Source organism: Rhinopithecus bieti, unplaced genomic scaffold (assembly GCF_001698545.2).
Source record: "Rhinopithecus bieti isolate Rb0 unplaced genomic scaffold, ASM169854v2 scaffold_51907, whole genome shotgun sequence".
In the NCBI taxonomy this organism is placed as follows: Eukaryota; Metazoa; Chordata; class Mammalia; order Primates; family Cercopithecidae; genus Rhinopithecus; species Rhinopithecus bieti.
Window position 1 is genome coordinate 183,233 of NW_016820817.1, and position 18,119 is coordinate 201,351.

General features: G+C 41.0%; 1 protein-coding gene across 1 annotated transcript in view; it reads left to right on the forward strand.

The window, feature by feature from the left end:
* The window catches only part of CHST9 (carbohydrate sulfotransferase 9), a 156,970-nt gene that overhangs the window by 136,250 nt on the left and 2,601 nt on the right, over window positions 1–18,119 (forward strand). The window lies entirely within an intron of this gene.

The following is an 18,119-nucleotide window of genomic DNA, read 5'->3' on the forward strand; positions in this document are numbered from 1 at the left end:
GTTACTTCTAAAACTCTCTTACAAGTTCTTTATTGTTAGTAATAACAGTGTCATTGTGTATGTACACATGTGAGAAAATATGGAATACTGAAACCCCGTACTGAAAATGTAGCATTTATGAAAAATAAAAATAGTTAATTTACCATTTAATGTAAATTAGCATTAACCACACCACCTAAGATGTTAACACCCAATAGGCTGGTGAAATATATTCCATGAATAATTTTCTAGTCAATCTTTCTCATCTTTTTCCTCCTTTCTGTTGAGTTTTTCAAATCATATCCTTCTCGACTTGCTAGCATCTGTACTAGAAGATGAACTGAGTAACTGAAATGTTTCTGCTTTGCATATTTTATTAGCAAAATGGTTAGCATCATCATTTGAGATTTTTCTCTCAACACATAGCAACGAAAGGCAGTAGCCAAGTTCTGATAGCCAAAAGCACAATTAGTAGAGCCACTCAGTATTCAGTAACTCATCACCTCTGTGTAAAAAGACATTCACTCACTTCATAGGTTAAAGCTATTGTCAAAATGAGCCATAGAGCCCACTTGTCATCATGTTTGAATATGCATTCTAAAATACAGTATTTTTTGGAATATGTTTGAATATGCGTTCTAAAATACAGTGTGTGTGTTTGTTGTTGTTGTTGTCGTCTACCTTTAAACCATTTTACCCATGCTATTCTTTCTTCTTGTGGTAAAGAACTTGAATTAAGGACTCAAATCAAAACTTGATATTTTCTGGCGATATGCAAAAGAAGTATTTGAGTAGTCATCTCAGAAAAAAGTTGCTTGGTGACATAAAAGAGTTATGTTTTAAGAAACAGTGATCGTGAATACCAGGCCAATTCTGTGGAATCTGTGTTTTATATATGGTCAACATCCCCTAAGGCAGATCCCTCAGATATCTATCTGTGGACTTCTCTTAAATTTGATGTGTCCTTTTGCGTATGTCTGCATTTTGCAGAGGTAATGTTCCTTGGTGCTCACCAGAACCTCAGGAGTGAATAAAGGCACCCTGGAGAGTTTTCTGCCTCCCACTCGAGACGGAAAATCACCAGTCATTCCTTTTGTTGTGCATAAATTGAAATCAATTTTATTTAAGCTTTATTTGACAAAGTAGCACTTGTTTTTCCCAGAAAACAAATTTCTGGGAAGGGGAAGAAATGGGGACAAATAGTGAAAATTCAGAGTACCAGTAAGGATCCAGTGAAAACTACCTTGTCTTTATTATTTTTAGTGTGGAAAAAATTCTTATACACAGAAGTGTTATGTTATATTCTGTGGTCGATCATCAAACAAGGATGGAATAAATAAGATTCTTCCCTGTTTCACCACTGGTATATGTATTGCTCAAAATGTATTAAAAGGGATATTTTCATCATTATTGGATAAGGCAATTAGGCCAGTGTTCTGTGGATGTGGAATAATGTAATTTACTATGTTGAATGATTAGCCAATCAGAATTCTCTCATTTTCTAAAGCAGTGGATTGATTAAAATGTGACCATAAACAAAATAGATTTTATTAGGCATAATCTACTTTGTAAACAAATGAAATTAATTCTTTGCCTGACCTAAAGCTTTGAAAATGAAAAACCAAAATTGAACACATGCTTCCAATTTTGGTTCTGTTACTAAGATGACACTTAATATAAAAGTTACAATTTAACTTCCCCTCAAGTATTCCATACTTGAGACTAAATGACTCTTAGAAATATGTTCGTCAACAGATGGGAGCCACTTATGGCCTCATAAACTCCAAAGCAAGTGAAATTATCTCAGCAAAATAGGAGATTACAATAAAGCCTCATCTGGTTATCTCAGTGATGATTAATGCATTGCACATTGGTTCACTCATGCAATGAATATTGACAGATAATCACCCTCCTTCATACAAGAGAAATATTGAAGAGACAAATGCCAGTGATATATGCTTTTAATCAATCAATGAGCAATTTCCACATGTGCCTTGTGTACAGAACCGTGCTAAGTGCTATGGAGGATGTGGAAGAAAGTGCCAGCAGAGTTCCTATTCTAAAGGGATTTTCTATCTTGAAAGAGAAGACTAAAAACCTGAAACACTGCACAGAATAGCAGATAGTGTGGGATTCCTTGTTTGCTTATTAATTATACAGTATGGATCATATGGGAGTTTGAAAAAGCCAGCCATCAGTGAAAGCTACAGTGTTCAGGGAAGTATCATGGAAGGCTTTAAAAACCGAAGTGATTAGGACTTGATTCAGCAGGAAACACAATGTGGGGGCACTGAAAATATTCGAGTTCAGAAATGATCTCGGGAAATTGGTATGAAATTTTTCCTGAAACTGTAACCTGTATTTTCCTTTTTGCTCCATCTTCACTGGTAGCAGCCACCAGTCTCTCTCCAGGCTCTTCGGGTTTCCTCCTGCTTCCACTCTTACGAGGCCCAAGTCTGTTTGCCACTTGGCTGGCAGAGTACACTTTAGAAAATGTAAATTACTCCCAGCACTTTGGGAGGCCGAGGCGGGCAGATCACGAGGTCAGCAGATGGAGACCATCCTGGTTAACATGGTGAAACCCCGTCTCTACTAAAAATACAAAAAATTAGTCAGGCGTGGTGGTGAGAGCCTGTAGTCCCAGCTACTCAGGAGGCTGAGCCGGGAGAATGGCGTGAACCCAGGAGGTGGAGCTGGCATGAGCCGAGATCATGTCACTGCACTCCAGCCTGGGTGACACAGCAAGACTCGGTTTCAAAAAAAAAAAGAAAAGAAAAGAAAATGTAAATTACTTCTGTACCTGTCTAAAACTCCCCATGGCTTATACTGCACCCCTGCTAAAATCCAAAGCCCTGACCATGATCTGATATCCCTATAAGGTGTGGTCCCAACCTCCTCTTTGATCCCATCTAGGGCCGTTCACACTCACAGGGCAACCACAAGAGCCTTGCCCTCTGTCCTTCCACCTGGCCAGGCCCATTCACGTGTGGGGGCCTTTGCACCCACTGGCCATGTTCAAAATGCTCTGCTGTCAGCCCTTGGGTTCCTTGTTGTCATTAAGATCTCAGCCCTAGTAGCTTCTCCTCAGAGAGATCTTCCTTGGATATCTATTTAATGTCACCTTCCCACTCTCCCTCTGACATCTTCTATTGCATCACCATTTTAGTGTTTGCATCATACTCGGCACCACCGAAATTGTCTGTCCAATTTTTTCCTTGTTTGTTATCTATTTTCACCCATATGAATGTGAGTACCTTAAGAACAGAGACTTGTCAGTCGTTTGCCCCCTAGCCCCAACACCAGAAAATAGTGCACATAGTAGGTGCTCAGTAAATACTTCTTAGGTGAATGTGTTGTTTATTAGTTCTTCCAGCTAAGACGATAATCTGGACATGAAAACAAAATGTGTTTAAGCAAAATCTTGATCATGGGAATGAACATTTCAAGGGGAAAATGAATGGAGTTTGGTGTCTAAATATAGGAAAGGAATGCACAATCTAAGACAAGATTAGTGCGAGGTTCTCAGGGTTGCTGCAGAAAGGTGATACTCTTGGCAAAAATATAAAGGTTGTGGTTAAAAGCCACATTCAGTGAGTATACACTACATGTCAGGCATTACATATTTTTCAGAACCCCATTGGGTAGGCATCATTCTGTCTTACAGATAAGAGATTGATTCAGTGACCTCAAGTTGTTCAGCTGGGTATCCTATTCCAGTGAGTTCAGCTGGGTATCCCATTCCAGTGATTGAGGTTGACTTGGTTAAAAGTACTGATTTAAGATCAACTTACAGTTGCAAGCATGGATGGGGGTAAAAATGTACTAAGTCTGGTCTTCAGCGCTACCTCTCCATTTCCCAAGTTACTGGGCTGAACTGGATGTGGGATATGCATCTCACAACCTACGTTGGCTCACAGGTTCTTTTGCAAATTGGTCTATGCACCTGTAGATTCCTCCAGGTGTCCTCCTCGTTCTGAAACAGTTCAGGGCGGGCAACTGGAAATGCGTTGAAGAAGATGCTGAAAAGTGTCCAGATAAAGGTAGGGGAACGTGATTAATGGAGCAGAATTACACTTGTTATTTTGGAGACAACCACCTGAAGGGTGATAAAACCCCAGATAAAGTAACTGAAATGCAGTACACGAAAATGTTTTGCTTCCATCTTTTTGACCACCCATCTGATAAGTTAATACCTAGAGTATGGAAACTTGACTTTGCTAAAAATGAGTTCTATAATAGAAGCCCAGAGAAGACAGCGCTACTGATGCATCTGGGGAGTTGAAGATACTGCAACTGAACGCTCAGGTGGTCTCTTACTGGTGGCAGGAAATAAATGTTCTTCTTCAATGTACAAATCACCATGGAGATGGCATTATACAGCCAGCATCTCAGTGATAAAAAGCCATGGGGACCAAGTTGCTTGGTCCCTGGGAGTTTATCAGGGGTTGAAAGATACCTTCAGCTTGCCCCCTGTCACCCCTGATCCAGCTCTCACACACAGCTCCACAAGTGCTAGCTCGTTCTCCCAGATTTGCAGCTATGGAAATGCTAAGATTTAAAATAAATTTTCTTGAAAAAAAACAGCATTGATGGCATGAAGATATTATTACTCTGTTACCACCACGTCTAGGTATATGTGTTTCTGACGGTAGTGTGGAGGCAGAAGAGAAGATAAAGATCCCATGAAGATAAGGAGATTTGTTGCAAGGCTTGCATAAAAGCTGAGCAGATGATCACAATCTCTGTGTGATTTATGCTGCCTGAGGAGAGACCCGAAGTCCAGGCAGTGCTGGCTTACATCATTGTTTTCCAGGAGCAAGAGCCTAGTACTTTGGTCATTCCAAGTATTTGGGACTGTTCAGTAGAGCATCAGTTCTTGGTACCCAACATAGATTATTTTAAATTGGAGAACTGAAGCAACCAAAGGAGGGGTGATGTCCTCATTCATTCTAACTAGAGTTGACTTCAGCACATTTGGCTACCTCAAGGTAACTCGGTACAAAGGATTGTATTCACTTGGATCTAATAGCAAGGAAACACTCTTGTAGTTACAGATGTGATGTCACTGAGAGGCAAGCATAGGTTAGGTAGTGAGAAACATACCATTTTGGAGCCGGACAAGACTGGATTTTAATCCCAACTCCAGCAATTAATTGCCCATTGTAAAATGCTGAGCACATTTAATTAAGATATGATCTCAACCACCTGTCAGAGCTGGAGTGAGGGTTGAATTCAATTATTTTGTGCAGCACCTGGTGCATGTGAAGCCATACTCATTCAAAACTCACTCTTACCATGCAGCGTCTCCCTCCAGCCTTGCTTCAGGAGGTCTCCTGTAACTGAAGGAGAGTGGAGCCCTGGCAGGAGTAGAGACAAACAAATGGACTTTCCTTGCTCATTGAAATAAAGACAACCCTCTTTGCTCAGGAGGAAGCAGGCTCCAGGGATTTGGGAGTCTCAAAACATGGTCATGAGTCACGGGTGAGACAATAGGGCCTTCCCACAGGTCTGTGAATGAATCCGGAAGTGCAAATCTTTTCTTTGGTTTTTACAGATGAATGGTACCCAAATCCATACACTTGCATCTTGCTACAGTACTGGCTGTAGGTGAGTTACTAGTGGCCTAAAATGATGGAAGGCCTTAGGAAAATTCCCTATGTGGCACTTGAGACTTCCTTACCTCTTCTGTGGACAGTCGTTATCCCTTATGTGGGGAGTAGATGGAGTTAATAAGCTGTGATATTATTTCTGGGCAAGGGGCAATAAGATGTGTTTGTTCCTCCCAAGGTGCAGATTACAGAATTGCGGTGAGGGAAGGGGGTGACGATACAGCATCTAAGGAATGTTTAGAGAGTTATATACTTGCCTGCTTTATAATATGTGTGTCTCTAGAGAAGACTAGGTAGACTCCTGTCCATCAGCATCTCAATGTAAAAGAGCATTGCAGTTGGATGTCATCACCAGTCCCCTTCCAGGTCCCTGCAGCTATTGCGGTTAGCATTGCTGTTCCCATGGCTCAAGTGGCTTTGGACTAGTAGGTAATGGGTGGGGGAAGAAACAGCTCCCCTCACCTCTCCACCCCAGATAAATTCTGCTTCCTGAGACTTGGGCTGTACCTACAGGAAGTAACAGAAAGGGTTGGTGTGCCGCCAGCTCCCTCCCCTCTGCCAAGTGCATAGTTGTACTTACCAAGTCTGGGCTGCAGGTGGCAGGCGCCCCTCTGCCATCCTCCCATGGCTGGAGGAACTCATTCTACACCAGCTCTTGGGAGTCAAGTTGTACAGATACTGAAGACTTCCATCCTCAGGCCGAAAAGTCAGGATCAGTGCAGCTTATAACTGCCCTCACAAAGAAAGAGAACAAAAGGAGAGGCTGTGACCATGGCTGCCTGCAGTACCCATTTAACTGGCGTCTTGAATCAAGTACAACTGTTTTTAGGAGAAGTAACCCATTTTGGAAGCCCCCCAAAAGCTTCAAAACTTAGAGTTAATGAAATAATATTCTAAAAATAAAATTGATAAAATGTATCTGAAAGCATGCATACATAGACCTTGCAAATATCCATTTGATGCTCACTTAGTTTCGTTAGGGCTCTATTCACTCTGACCTCATCATATGACAACCCACTTGACTCCTCTCTTCCCTTCTGACCTTCTGCTTTGCTGCTGGTGTAGTTCTATATTCTTCCTTTGCATTCTTTCTCAGAATTAAATCCTGAAAAGAAACCCCACTTGGCATGGACTCAGAATCCCCATGGCATGATCTGATACCACAGGCAGTCTCTCTTCCTAACTCAGGGCCCAGGTAACACGTGGTAGCACCAGGGTGTGAGCTGCCTGCTCTCCAGTGAGGTTTAGACCAGGCTTTGGGGAGCTGCCTTGAGTATAGCTGAGTTGTCAAATATGCAAGTGATATAAGCCAGAGGGGCATGTGTGTCACTCTAAGGTGCTGACACAGGCCAATCTGATCTGGGACCAGTAGCTGCTTAATCCAGTGAGACGAATGGAATGCATTCCTGCTAGTGCCCCTACTACTCTCGCATATGGCAATGCTGCTCCCAGGACTCAAGTGGCTTTGGACTAGTAGGCATTGGTGTGCTGGGCAGGGTTGGGGGCAGGTATGTGCTGCTTCCTGGAAAAGGGCTGTCACTTACATCCTAGCCCCCAGTTTCACCTTATCTTGACTCAGATGCTGTCTCAGACTCCTGTTCTGCTACTTTTGTGCCTCCTCTTCTCTCTTCATCTCTCTCTGTCTCTCCTCCTGCCCCTTAATAACTGGCCACTCTCCATATTTTCCAGTTTACAGCCCAAAAGGGAGATGGACACATTGATTTAGCTAGTTACTCTCTACCCACTTGGACAGTGTCTCTTGCTCTAGATCCCCTCATTGGTTGCCCACTGGCCTATGGATACTATTAATTGAATTAGCATCCACCTCTGTCACTGCTTATGCACACAGGGCCTGTTCCCATGGTCATCTTAATTTGAAGTTGGGAAAGCAGCGTTATAGATGATATGCCCGGTATTTAAGGAAAATCAGAGAAGAAAGGCATAGAGACAGGATGCATTCACATTTTGGAGAAACGCACTGTATGTCAGATGGTATATGTCAGGTACTGTACTAGGTACTTTATAACTGCATTTATCTAGTTAATTCTCAAAAAGACTTATCTTTTCCCAGTATCAGAGTTTGAGAATCAGAGGGCTGATATTTTAGCATGGCTCTTGGTTAAAGGGTCCAAAGAGGCGTCCTGCCCAAAGTTAGGATTGCCTTCTCTGAGCAACAGAATTCCCACAAATCTATATAGTCTTAGCTGAACAGGACTAGGGTTCCATCTAGTTGTAGGGTGTTCCTTTTCCCAGCCTTGTTTGTGTGCATAGACACAAACAGACACCATGGACACTTCCAAAGGAAGAGTGAATACAGGAAGACAGAATTGGGATCTCTTACTATGGTAAGACAGAGTGTTTGAGGTCCTGAATCCCAGCCAATGCCATCACTTGCATTTCAACATTTCCAAAATAGTTCTTGGAATTCCCACTTTAAAAATGAGAAAACAGACTCAGGAATGTTAATGAACTCTCTGTAAGAGTGCTAGCTGTGCCTTCTCATATTTACTCATCTCTTAACATTCTCTTGCACTCTAGCCAGACTTCCAACCAACTACCCACACCTGTGACTCTGCCTGAGTGAGTCCACCCTGCCCACCTGTAGAGCAGACTGGACTTGCCAGAACTGTCCCTGCAGAAGCCTTCAACCACAGCTGATAGGATGGTGTGGAATAACTCTGGGGAGATATGTTCTACATTTGCTCTGAGGGCTTCTCAGTAGAATTCAGCTCCTATTCCCACTGTGCTAACTTGCTCGATAATCCACCCTACATTCTGTGCCTTTCCTTTCTCAGTTCCCTATTGTCCTGCCAGTGTTTCCTGGAATCAACGCTAAATTAATAACTTGCTCTCAACCCCTTGACTTAAGGTCTGATTCTAGGGAGCCATGAATGATGACATTGTCCTAAAATCACCCAATTAATAGGTGGAGGACCTGGACGATCTGACCCAAAAGCGAATGCTCTTCATACTTTGAAGATCTATCCAGGCACCATGCTCCTGACCTCACAACAACTTTCTTCTCTCTTGCACTTTTAGTCTCCATCGCAGGGGAGCACCCGAACTCCCGCCTCCAGGGATGACCCATGTCTCTAGCCCCCTGGTGTACCCAAGCCAATCCCCTGTTACAGTGTCATCTTATGGACTCATCCCCCTTGCCTGTGAAAATCTTTTCTTGCCGATCCATGGCCATAACACACACACACACAAAAAGAAAACTTGACATTTTGAAATTGCAACCCAAGACAGCTGGTTCCTTCCTCTTCACCACATTCCAGAGAACAAGAGGAAGAACTCTGTCTAGCAACTGTATGCTTTAGAACAAGGTGTCAGAGTCAGGGTGCCCCCCTCCATTGCTCCTCCATAACCCTCTTGGACACACACATTATTGTTGGCATTAACCTGAAATGCAAGGGGAGGGGAGGCTGACTGACCGATACTAATGTCAGACAACTAAATACATGGAAATATTAATGAGCCATATCCCAAATCTATTAGATATCTGAATTCTGATGAAGTGTTTAAATCCTAATAGTCAAAACACCAACTTATTCTACTTCTTTCCTACCAAATATAATTTATTGGTTTTTGCTATTCTCACCCACATTTAATATGTACAGACACACACCTAAGAAATAAAATAGACAGGGCCAAACATTTTGAATGTATTTAATTTATCAAGTTGCAGCTCCTCAATAAGATTTTGAGTTTCTTTAAAAAACAAACTACTCTGCTAAGATTTACTGGGTTAGAGTTAGAGAACTGGACTACATTCCTGACTTCTCCATTCATTTCACAGAGTGACCTAGGGCAAGTTATTACACAAGTCTATCTTGATTTATTTATCTGTAAATTTGCGAACAAAAGAATCATCTCATTTTTCCTACAAAACTTGGAAGGAAGATGGAATGATAAATCTATAAAAGCATATTGAACCCCTTGGGGAGTAGCCTTATCTGCTTATATACAGTAAGCTTATGTCAGTTTTCAGCTTCTGATAGTCTTGTCAAACCAGAGCACTATTTCCAATAGAAACTTCTCTTTGACATTCACATTTTGGTACGTCCTCAGTCCTCGTATTTTAAGCTTGTTTGGCTTCAAGCAGAAAAAAACTAGGAATTAAATCCAAAAATTGAAAGAACTGGCAAATAAAATCATAGTTTCAATCCTTGCATCCAAGAGGACCATAGAAATTAACTTGTTGGATCAACTTGAATAGCCTCACAGCAGAAACAGCTGTTTTTGTGTTGAAGCAGTTTAAATATTTTAAAGCTCATAGCTTGGAGAAGACTGTAATTCAGTAGCTTCTCTCTTTACCCACTCTCCTCAAGTATTCACTGTTCCTTCCTGTTACCCATAATTGTGATTTTTTTTCTTCTGTTTTCTTTCTTTGCCTTTGTCTCCACTTAAGCTTATCTTTTCTCTTTCCTATTTCTGTCTCTCAGTTGTCTTATCCTTCTCTTTTTTCCCCACTCGTTTTTATTGCCATTGAACATTTAACTTTGCTACATGTTGTGAGAGAGAAGGAAGAGGAGAAATAGATGAAAAAAGCAGAGTAAAAAACAAATACTTACCTAAAACTGCTTATCATACAGAAATTGCTCAAAATATTCAGTGCCTAAATCAATAAAATAATATTTATGGAGAACATATTTACATTAAGGAATCTGTACAGGCATTTCCTATAATCCAATAAGGTAGACGCTGTTATTATCTTCATTTTCCAGATAAGGAAACTGAAGCTCAGAAACAAGATAACCAAGGTCACCCAGAGAGAAAACGACAGAAGAGGACACATAACCAGTTCTGTCTGACTCAAAAATCCATGTTGTTAACCACCATACTCTCTTGTAACAGGCATGTGCCTGGTGCTTTCCTGACATCAGTTCATTTAACGGACATTAAACAAGAAATAGATTGCTTGACATATGATGCAGCTGAAAAAGCCAGACATGACTAAGACAGAGATTTGACACACCAGCTCCAGCAATAGCTGTGTTAACTTGGCACATTATTTAAATTCTGAGCTCAGGTTCTTAATCTGTAAAATGAGCTTGTCTTTATCTACTCTTCTGTTTGATGCAGTGATTAAACCAGTTTGCTCCATGCCCTAGCCTATTAACTAGGCTAACAAAATGGAGAAGAATATTCAAGAGAGAGGAAGTAAGTCACAGAGACAGGAAATGGAAATGATTCTGCCTGGCTCACAGTTTCTCCCAGATACCCTCCCTCACCTGCAAGCCAGGATTCCTCTTTCATGCTTTCCTGCACCAAATTTTTTCTTGCACTTTCATGCACCAAGTTTTTTCTCCATCTTATTACCTCCCATAAGTATAGTTCTTGGTTTTCTTATTTGTATCTCCCTACCCCACCCTGACCCCAAGGATGCCCCATAAGATCAGGGACCAAGTCTGTCTTGCTAGCTATACCACCAACACACAGCCCAGTGCCTGGAGCACAGTTCATGCTCAGAAAACAAGTGTGTAATGAATAACTGAAGGTGGAGGGGCAAAGGGTGAGGATGGAGAGGGAGATGGGGCAAATGGCACTGGATATTAGGACTCCATACTCACATTCTTCCCAATTGTCCTCAGGGTCTGTTGGAAATGCAGTCACAGTCTTCACCCCTCTCATAACTATGCCATCAGCTTCTGAAGCCCTTGAATCAAGATTTAAGAGGAGTAGCTGTGGCACAGAGGGACCAGGGAGAGACACACTGACCTGTGTCCCCAGAAAAGACTGACTTTTGAGCACCCCACCCTCTCCCATCATTTATCTTATCAATGACTAGAGACAATTAGGTCTCCTTGATGGTGTGAAGAAATATAACTGCACTTCTATCTAGATTCAAGGTAAATCACAAAAGATACATTATTAAGAGTAATATTATAAATTACTCCCTGGGCAGTGCCTTCAAGGGCCATGAATCCAGCTGCACCTCCACCAGCCAATAACTCCTGAATCTATACCGAGCTTTTCAGTCCTGCTGTCTACCTCCAGCTCTCTAAGGCACCTTAAACTCAAGAGGTCTGAAATTGAAGATAGTGAATGCCCACACCCACCCCAGGTCCCCCACAAAAACTGCTGCTTCTATTGCTTCTCTCAGAGAGGAAATGGGGAGCCATTCTTTACACTTCTGTCACCCTTACGCTTTGAATATGAGCAGTTTCCTAAGTTTGTCTCAACTCCCTTTTCTTCATTCTTTACCCCATTGTCTTAGTTCCTCTCCTAAGGATTCCTGATGGACAATCGTAATCATCTTCCAGGAGATCCCTCTGCCCCCAGCCACACCTCCCCACTGCCACCAGAATGTTTGTTTTAAATCATGAACCTTGTCAAGACCTTATTGAAAATCCCTGTCCTATATGTGGTAAAGTCGGACTGTTTATATCGGCCCAGGCCCTCCTGGAATGACGCCCAACCCCACCTACCTCTCCCTATCATCTGAGTCTGGCCGCCAAGCAGACTCTTGATGTCAGGATGTACAGCCCTTCCCATCTCTGGCTTGTCCACCTGGTAGCTTCTCAGTCATCTTTCCCAGACTCATCTCAGGCATCACCTCCCTTGTGAAATTTTCCCCCAAAAATCTCTCCAGAAAAATTAAGCACTTTTTTCTTTGTTTTCCAAATACCTGACATATCCTTTTATTATAGCAATTATCATGTTTTTTTTATAAACTGCTTATTTTCATCAGATCAATTAAACTTTGGTGTCCTTGAAGGGCCACAAATTTTATCTATCTCATCCTTATTTATATAATGCTTAAAACAACATACAGTAGTAGTTCAATATATGTGCATTGATGAATGAATGATCAGAGTCTCAAGTTTTATAGTTTCCATAGGATCCACAATAGTATACAAGGTCTTACAAATGTACAACACTTATCAACAGTGTAAAACCAATGTGAATTTGTTGCCTCAATAAGGAGCAGTACAGGAATGATATTCTTTGCTTCAATCAAATTCAAACATATGTTATTAATGCGAGATAGTATTGATGCTAGTGGGGGTTATATAGATTTATGAGACTGCACACTGACATTTAATGAAATTAAAATAGATCATTACCTAAACAATTAACCTAACAACTACCTAGAATAAAACACACTAAACAGAGGACTGAACACTCAAACTGGGCCAGTCTTTTCTTTGTATCCTGGGCCCTCATTTCTGCTCTCCAAGCTTCCAATAGCATGTTGCTGGAGCCTTTGCCACTATGGTAATAGATTAATTAATTGTGCAATTGTTTGCTTAATATACTTTTCCCTATGAGAATACCAACTCCATATAAATAAGGACTGCACGTGTCTTATAAACCCCACCATCTCTGGCATCCAGCACAGCACCTGATGTATAGTAGGTGCTCAACAACTTTGACAGGGAGAAAGAAAGTATAATTTATATCAATGTTGAGGATCAGATAAGAATTCACAGAGGAGATATGCTTGATACACAAACCCTTAAAAATAACAATAATTGGCCAGGCACAGTGGCTCATGCCTGTAATCCCAGCAGTTTGGAAGGCCGAGGTGGCCGGATCACCTGAGGTCAGGTGCTTGAGACCAGCCTGGCCAACATGGTGAAACCCTGACTCTACTAAAAATACAAAAATTAGCTGGGTGTGGTGGCATGCATCTGTAATCCCAGCTACCCAGGAGTCTGAGGCAGAATTGCTGGAACCCAGGAGGCAGAGGCTGCAATAAGCTAAGATCACGCCACCGTACTCCAGCCTGGGCAACAGAACAAGACTCTATCTCTAAATAAATAAATTAATTAATTAATTTAAAAAAATAAGAATTAGGCTCTCAAATTTATTGCAGACTTAATGAACATTCCACACATTTTCCATTATATTTTTTTAGATATTCATTTTTTTAAATCTGTAGTTACATGTCTTTCAGTTAACTCTGCAATATCTACTCTTTAAGGATATTTATGGAAAACTATAGCTTTCTGCCATAGCTTACAATTTAGCTGGAGTTAAGAGTTTTTCCAACAAAACAATCAAATAACCATGGAAGCTGGAATAAAATTACTTTCCTTACAGGAGGTACAGACTAAGTGCTATAGTCATTTCAAAGGGAGTAGAATCACTCACTGGAGACCTGGGTGGTTGTCATGGAGAAAGTAGGATTTTTACATCAAACTAGAAGACTTTGAAAGTCCTAAGAAAGGAGGAGACCATGAGTGGGGGATGCCGAGAGCCCAGATAAAAGCAAGTGGAGGACAGGGCATGTGTTAAGACAGAAGCAAAAAAAAAAAAAAAGAGGAGAAGAGATCAGCAGCACCAGGCTGCAAATGCCAGCGAAGGAATGGGGATGTTCACTGATGCTAGAGGATCCCATCCAAAATGTTAAGAAATAAAAAACAATGTTTGAGGAAGAATAATTTAGTAATAATTGCAGGGAGACTAATTAGGAGGATAATAAATATCCGATTAGGGGGTAATTAATTTGGAAAGATACAAAAAAAAGAAGTATTATGAGACGTAAAATAGCCAATTGACTTTCCCATTGTTAAAGCATCTCTCAGATTTTGTGAGTGGGTGACAGGAAAGTAATAGGACCTTTTCAAAAATGCAAAAGAACACAGGGGGAGCCACTTTTGAAGGCAACAGGATAATTTTGGCTTTATTATACATGTTTGCCTTAGGGACAATCAGAATAAAGTGTCCCAAGGAAAATGGAGATATAAGATTTTATTCTTTTATTATTGTTGTGATGATGATGATGATGATGGGACTTTGTTGGTATGAGCTTTAAATGTGAAATGTCATTAGCTTTGATTTTAGTAATACAAACCCCTTAGTGATGGAGTCTTTGCTGTGACTGGAAGAAAATGGAGTTGGGTGGGGGTTGGGAGGGATGTCATCAAACCCAAGTAATAGATTTTATAAGGTGAATGACATTGAGATGAGGAGTTCCAGGAGAAGATCTGGTGGCCACCCTTGTGGGTCACTGGTGCTTTAGAGAATTAACCCTTTTTGCCACATCTCAATTTGGTTACAGTAGAGAAAACTTACTAGCACTCAGTAGACTAGCAGGAGACTAATTTACAATGAGTGGTAAACCTTTCCCTCATGCAGTTATCTCCCCAGCTAAACTAGTCTTTACAAAGTTACTTGTGGATCAAAGTCTTCCAGCAAAGAGAAATGGATAAACAAGAAAGACATTGCATCTAGTCTAAATAAGGGCTCATGTGACATTCCTACTCTACATCCAAATTATTCCCCTCCTTCTGAAATATTCAAGTCCACTACATTTGATGTCTTTCTCCCCTAGATAGGATGAAGGGAACTTGTCAGGGCTTGTGCCTTATTTTTATAATTTCCTTTCAAATGCTATGACTGCCACTAGAGTACCAGGAGATCTTGCTGAAATCAAAGTCAGGGGCCTTACACTCAGACATTCTGATTCAGGATGTCCACAGTAAGGCCTGGGGATCCGGATTGCTGGGAAGCCCTTGACGGGTTTGGAGACAGCATTGAGGGACTTTGAATGGATCTGATTTGGCAGGCAGGTTAGACTCGAAGCCTCCACATCTACTTTACTGCAAGCAGCTTCCCATGTGCTTATTTTATTTGTTTTCTCTTTTGCCAAAGGTTTATTTAAACACAGATTCTCATCACCTTAACAAGAATTGGTCAATTGTTTATCCAAGTTTAACTTGACCTTTTGATCAATGTTGTTTTTCTTCCACAAGGTCCTAAAACAATTGTTTAGAAGACCACTATTAAATTATAAGCACATTTACTTATTCAAGAATTATGTCTTGATCACCTTCTATGCACCAGGCAGTGTGCTTAGTACCACAGAGAGCAAGAAAGATAAGACCTCTCTGCAGTTATATTCTAGTGCAATGGAGGTGGAGTGGGATGAAAAAGACAACAGAGAAGGAAATAAATCATTTCTCAGTGTGATTAGTGCTATGAGAAAAATAAGCAGAGTTCTGTAGGAAATATTTTGGAAGGGAAGAAAATAACCTAGATAGGTTGAATAGGGAAAGCCTTTTTACAGAGGTGACTTTCCAACTGAGAGCTGAAGAACGCAGAGCCAGTTGTGCTGGCTGTTAAGACCTGGGTAACAGTGAAAAGTGGTCAAAGAATTGCAAAGCAGGAAATAACACTGAACTGGAAGGTGAGACAAGCTTGGTCAGAGAGATGGTGGGAATAGTAAAGGCTCTGGTTGATGTGAAGTGGAGAGCTCCTCTGTTAAAAACAAAGTGGTCAAGGAACTGAGAGTTGATTGGACATCAGAGTCAATAAACGTAATGACAGGAGCTGAGTTAGAAGCTAGAGTGCATAAAGTGGACAGATCAGTGATAAAGGTAGATGACAACAAGAGGAGGGGGAAAGGGAGACTTAAGGAGGATACTTTGATTTCACAGAAGCAGGAGGCTTAGCTGGGTGATGTCCTGGAAGCAGCATGGGTTGCAGGGAAATCACTCACTACTGGCCAGAGAGACAAGTAGTTCAAGGAAGTGAAGTTTCATCTACTTGAGAAAGTGCAAGGACACAGAGTGTTGGGAGTCAGCCAAGTTTCATTTACAGAGAGTCTTGGAAACAAACATTCCAGAAATCCCTGGAGATTAAAGGGGAATTTGATGGCCACAAAGCAGAACGTCCAGAGGCCACAGGGGAAGGTGGATTTTGTTTCTGTTTCTGATTGTCGAGCAGAGAAGAGACCTGGTGAGGGCATATGTAGGGACACACAAATTACAGACTGAATAATAATGGACAATTGGGGGGCCTTGAAATTCACCAGGTCCCTGGGATTAAAGCACTGTAACTACTACTACTGCTGCTGCTGCTAAAACAACAATAATAGTAGTTATTATTTATAGCGGTAATAGCAGAAGAAGTAATAGCACAAATCTCACGACAGTTTTATATTTGGCCTGTGCTAAGTATTTTCCATGCATGTGTACCGATAACCCTATCATCTGCCAAACCACAGTCAAATTTTGTATTTTCAGTGACAACTTCATGTACTACAAATCACTGATTAAAGAAGTATAAAGGGCTTTGAAGTAATCCTGGCAGCCTCTGGAGAAGATAGCAGACAAACGGTTTTAGAGTTAAAACTCCAAATAGATGGTCCAGTGGTATGGAAGATTTCGAGTGGCTGTTTTAGGGGGTGATATGGTTTGGCTGTATCCCAACCCAAATGTCATCTTGAATTGTAGCTCCTATACTCCCCACTTGTCATGGGAGGGACCAGGTGGGAGGTAACTGATCATGAGGGTGGGTTTTTCCCATGCTGTCCTCGTGATAGTGAATACGTCTCATGAGATTTGATGGTTTTAGAAAGGGCAGTTCCCCTGCATATGCTCTCTTGCCTGCCACCATATAAGACATGCCTTTGCTCTTCCTTTACCTTCTGCCGTGATTGTGAGGCCTCCCCAGCCATGTGGAATTGTGAGTTCATCAAACATGTTTTTCTTTATAAATTACCCAGTCTCAGGTATGTCTTTATTAGCAGCATGAGAACAGAGTAAGACACGGGGCTATACACACTGGTATATGGTGTTCAGGGGGTTATTCACACAGTCCTCTTGCACTAGAAAAAAAGCAGCGCTCTTTAACCTCAGCTGGTGGAATGATCACGATGTCTGGAAGTGGCTCCATGAACAGTGCTTCATTCCTCTGTTCTATTGCTTAATTTGCTAGAAAATTACTAATTATCCTTGAAGACCTAATTCCATTCACTCATTCACTTGTTCATTCCACAAATATTTGAGAGAAATTATTATAGGCTATAGACCATTCTAGACACTCTTGGGGATACAGTAGTTTAAAATTGTGTATACACACACATATATACTACATATATATGCAATCATGTGTATCATGTGTGTATATATATATTTGCAATCATGTTTATATTCCCTAGGAAACTTTCCCCACTACTCCCTCCACCTCTAGGCTGATGACACCATGCATTATGCCTGCAGCACAGAATTTATTCATTTACCTTTCCAATAACATGCTGAAAACCTTATATGTATATCTCAATCCATTCCTCTCCATACCGTCCTTTTCAAGTCTAAGTAAGATCATGTTACTTCTCTACCCAGAGCCCTACAAAAGTTCCCTAGTTCACCCAGAGTAAACGCCAATGTCCTTAAAATTTTCATCCCTACCAGAGGATGCCACCTTGTAAATCCCATCTTCCATGTCTTCTTTTACTGCGAGAGCTGTAGGAAGGATGTGGCAAGATGAACACTATGTAGTAAATGGACTCATTCATCCTGCTGGAAAGATAACTACATTTTTACTCTACTTTGATACAACTTTATGGAGCAGGACATGAAGTAGACTTCTCTGGATTCCTTAGTCATTCTTCACTTGGGAAAAAGGGAAGGTCTCATACATTAATGAGATTGTATACTATGATCATAATAAATTCTTAAATTATTGTGATAAATACTTTAGAAAAATAAAGCATTTTCCCAGAAAAAAAATACATGACTTTTTGTAAGCACTTAGAAAACTGAAATGGTCATCAAGATTTATAATTATAATTATATT